This window comes from Mesoplodon densirostris, chromosome 10 (genome assembly GCF_025265405.1).
Source record: "Mesoplodon densirostris isolate mMesDen1 chromosome 10, mMesDen1 primary haplotype, whole genome shotgun sequence".
Taxonomy (NCBI): Eukaryota; Metazoa; Chordata; class Mammalia; order Artiodactyla; family Ziphiidae; genus Mesoplodon; species Mesoplodon densirostris.
In genome coordinates this window covers 26,832,766-26,836,957 of record NC_082670.1, presented here as the reverse complement: position 1 = coordinate 26,836,957, position 4,192 = coordinate 26,832,766, and the positions used below count along the sequence as shown (strand labels likewise).

General features: G+C 45.5%; 1 pseudogene; it reads left to right on the top strand.

The window, feature by feature from the left end:
* The first annotated feature begins 1,566 nt into the window (after positions 1 to 1,566).
* LOC132497765 (large ribosomal subunit protein uL1-like) lies at positions 1,567 to 2,119 on the top strand (annotated as a pseudogene).
* The last annotated feature ends 2,073 nt before the right edge of the window (positions 2,120 to 4,192 follow it).

Below are 4,192 nucleotides of genomic sequence, written 5' to 3'. Positions count from 1 at the left end.
TTTCAAAGGGCTCACATGATTAGATTATGCCCACCCAGGTGATCTTCCTTTTGATTAACTCAGCATCAACTGAGTAGTGGCATTAATTACTTCTGCAAAATTCCTTGATCACCCAAGTTAATATGCTTATGAATGTGATATCACATTATATTCAGAATCCCTGGGGATTAGGGTGGGAAATCATGGGAGTTCATCTTTAGAAATGGTCCTACCACAGAGGCCTTTTCTGATTCCCTAAACCAAGTTGCTTTTCTCTCCTTTGTGCCCTCATACCGTCATTTATCCCTATCATGTCACTTATTAAAGACGTTTTAATAATAATTTGCTCAATTATCTTTCCTATCAGACAGATAATCCCCAGTTTCCATAACTGTAAAATGAAGATAATTATAGCATTCACATCAGTAGGTTGTTATAAGGATTAAATGAAAATGTCCATGTAAAACAATAACTGAGCCTGAGACATAGTAAGGGCCCAGATGATGTTAGCTGTTAATATTATTGCAAATATTGGAATTGTTAGTATTAAACATCATTAGGTTTTGAAGTGGGAATCCATGTATCTTGCCTATTATTGTGCTGACAGCAACTAGCCCAGCGCCTACCTGGCATACGACTGGTAAGACACGAATGATGGGCAAATGAGGCAAATTCAAGGACTTGTCCAAGGTCTACAGAGAAAATATGTAAGGTTCTTTCTAAGAAAAGAGACAATCGTAAATTACTGGGAGCCCCAGAAGCGTTTTCAGATTCACAGTGCTAGAAAGAAAAGTGATAGGTGCAAAATATCTCCTGCATTAACCCAGAAAGTCATTGTCATATTCAGTCTCCAATGTATAAACCCTGTAAGCATGTTGCTAAAACCAAGATTTTGAATAAAAGAGCAATGCAAAATAAAACTGACAACTTGGGCTTCCCTGGTGGCGCAGTGGTTGAGAGTCCGCCTGCCGATGCAGGGGACACGGGTTCGTGCCCCGGTCCGGGAAGATCCCACATGCCGCGGAGCGGCTGGGCCCGTGAGCCACGGCCGCTGAGCCTGCGCGTCCGGAGCCTGTGCTCCACAATGGGAGAGACCACAACAGTGAGAGGCCCGCGTACTGCAAAAAAAAAAAAAAAAAAAAAAAAACCAGGGATGCTAAAGCCCTCAGTGAAGACACCCAAATAAAGATCATGTCAGAGCCACTTTCTTTGATGTCGAGGTTTCAAATTCCCTGGAAGGAGCTTGCTGATAGTGGATCTGGCAGTCAATTGATATTTGGGTATTTGCCACATCATGTTTTATCTTTAGTATATGGCTTCCTTAGGAAGTGAACTTGACATTTTATATGTATTCCAACCATTTTCGTGAAGTATAGTCAAGTGTGTTTCTGTTTTGTTTTTCATTGAGATATAATTGACAAATAGCATTATATTGCTCTTTCCCCGTTATCACAGCCCGAGGCACCGTGAGCAGCAAAGTCTCAGGCGACTCCCTCTACGAGGTGGTGCGGGAAGTGCTGCAGGGGAATCAGCTCGAGCGCTGGAAGTTTTTGGAGACAGTGTAGCTTCAGATCTGCCTGAAGAACTATGACCCTCAGAAGGACAAATGCCTCTCAGGCACTGTCCGGCTTAAATCCACTCCCACCCCAAGTTCTCCGTATGTGTTCTGGGGGACCAGCAACATAGTGATGTGACAAAGGCTGTGAGTATTCCGTATATGGACACTGAGGCACTGAAGAAAGTCAACAAGAATAGCAAGTGGTCAAGAAGCTGGCCAAGAAGGATGATGCCTTTTTGTCTTAAGAGTCGCTGATCAAGCAGATCCCATGAATCCTGGACCCAGGCCTGAATAAGGCTGGCAAGTTCCCTTCCTTGCTGATCCACAATGAGAACATGGTGGCCAAAGTTGATGAAGTGAAGTCCACAATCAAGTTCCATGTGAAGAAGGTGCTGTGTCTGGCAGTGGCTGTTGGCCACCTGAAGATGACACACGATGAGCTTGTGTTCAACATCCACTTAGCTGTCAACTTCCTGGTGTCATTGCTCAAGAAGAACTGGCAGAATGTCCAGGCTTTGTACATTAAGAGGACCATGGGCAAGACCCAGTGCCTGTACTAAGGCACAGCTTAATAAACCATACTCCCACCATTAAAAACAAAAACCAAAAAATATTATCTTGGTTTCAGGTGTACAATATAATGATTGAATAGTCGTATGTATTGTGAAATGAGCACCACAATAAACCTAGTTAACATTCATCACCATCTACAGTCAAGTGTTTTGAACATGTCTGTGAACTAAACTTAATTTTCCATGTAAACAAGGTTGACAGTTTCCTTGCAGAGAGGTGAAAAGAACAGTATTGGAGACTAAACATGTGTTAAATAAAAACTAATCTGGGGGCTTCCCTCGTGGCACAGTGGTTGAGAGTCCGCCTGCCGATGCAGGGGACATGGGTTCGCACCCCAGTCCGGGAAGATCCCACATGCCACGGAGCAGCTGGGCCCGTGAGCCATGGCTGCTGAGCCTGCGTGTCCGGAGCCTGTGCTCTGCAACGGGAGAAGCCACAACAGTGAGAGGCCCGCGTACCGCAAAAAAAAAGAAAAAAACAAAAAACTAATCTGGGCTTAGTTAAGGAGAAGCTTCATTCAAATGGGTCATTCAAAGGGGTCAGGAAGGGAAGAGGGCCTCTTGTAGTAGAGAGAACCCCCCAACTGGAAGATCTGCGGGATCTCAACGGTCCAGCAGAAAAGGATTTTTCTTTAATACAGGGTGGGGAGTAAACAAGGCTAGAAGGAATCTGGTGTGGGGAAATAAGTGGAGTGGAAGGACAGTTAATCCAGGAATGTCTTTCCTTTGGGTCAGCTGATTCTCAGAAGGGTGGTTAAGGAAGGCTTGTACACTGGCTCAGAATGAGAGTAACTCAGAGTTCAAGGGCTTGGGGGAAAGAGACCAGCTTCACTCTAGTTTGATCAAGTCAGGTATTTTGTTCAGATTAGTCAGTGGGTACAAACAGTTCAACCCATCATTTATGAGACAAGGAATGAGAATGTGGAGGGTATGTGTCTGGCATTGCCAAAGGTCAGCAAGGGGACATCTGGCTCTTATCTAAGTCATATGGGGAAGAATGTTTCTTGGCAGTAAGGCATTTCCCTGAACATAGAAGAGTGGGAGGATTTCTTAACCATTGCTGTTTCCCAAGAACACAGGGCTCCCGTAAAGTTTAACATTGTCACATGAATGAGATTGTTCCCAAAACTGATGCACAAAATAAGCAAAAAACACTGAGACTAGCCTAAAGAACTCCAGTTCATGCTGTGTTAATTTTTTTTTTTCACAGTATGCGGGCCTCTCACTGTTGTGGCCTCTCCCGTTGCGGAGCACAGGCTCCGGACGCGCAGGCTCAGCAGCCATGGCTCATGGGCCCAGCCGCTCCGTGGCATGTGGGATCTTCCTGGACCGGGGCACAAACCCACGTCCCCTGCATCGGCAGGCGGACTCTCAACCACTGCGCCACCAGGGAATCCCCTATTTCTGGGTATATTTTATCCTACCTTGTTCTTATCTTTTTATATAAACACATAAATGGCCACATAAACAGAAAATGCTGCCTTGAAGTTTGCTAAAATGTGTAACAAACTTCCAGCAATAATAAAAGGGAGTATAGGGCTTCCCTGGTGGCACAGTGGTTGAGAGTCCGCCTGCCGATGCAGGGGACGCGGGTTCGTGCCCTGGTCCGGGAGTATCCCACGTGCTGCGGAGCGGCTGGGCCCGTGAGCCATGGCTGCTGGGCCTGCGTGTCCGGAGCCTGTGCTCCGCAACGGGAGAGGCCGCAGCAGTGAGAGGCCCGCGTACCGCAAAAAAAAAATAAAATAAAATAAAAGGGAGTATATAAAACCCAAACCTCCCAGCCCCTCAGAACATGTCTGTAGGCAGGACTAAACTCTGCAGATCTAATGTACAGAGACCAGCTAGTCACAAAAGCTCACCTGTACAGACCCACTAAGGATAGGTCTAGATATACTGTTTCTAATAAAAGGAGCCGATGAACTTCAGTCTTAGTTTGGCCATGTAATAATATTGGGGCCCAGGTTTTAAGTTGACTAAAACAAAGACAAATCTGTTGGAAGACTGTTCTCCATGAGTGTCCTGTGTTTCTCTCTTTTGCACTGACTACTCTGGTCTGAACTAGCTCTTCGAGGTTGTTTGTACT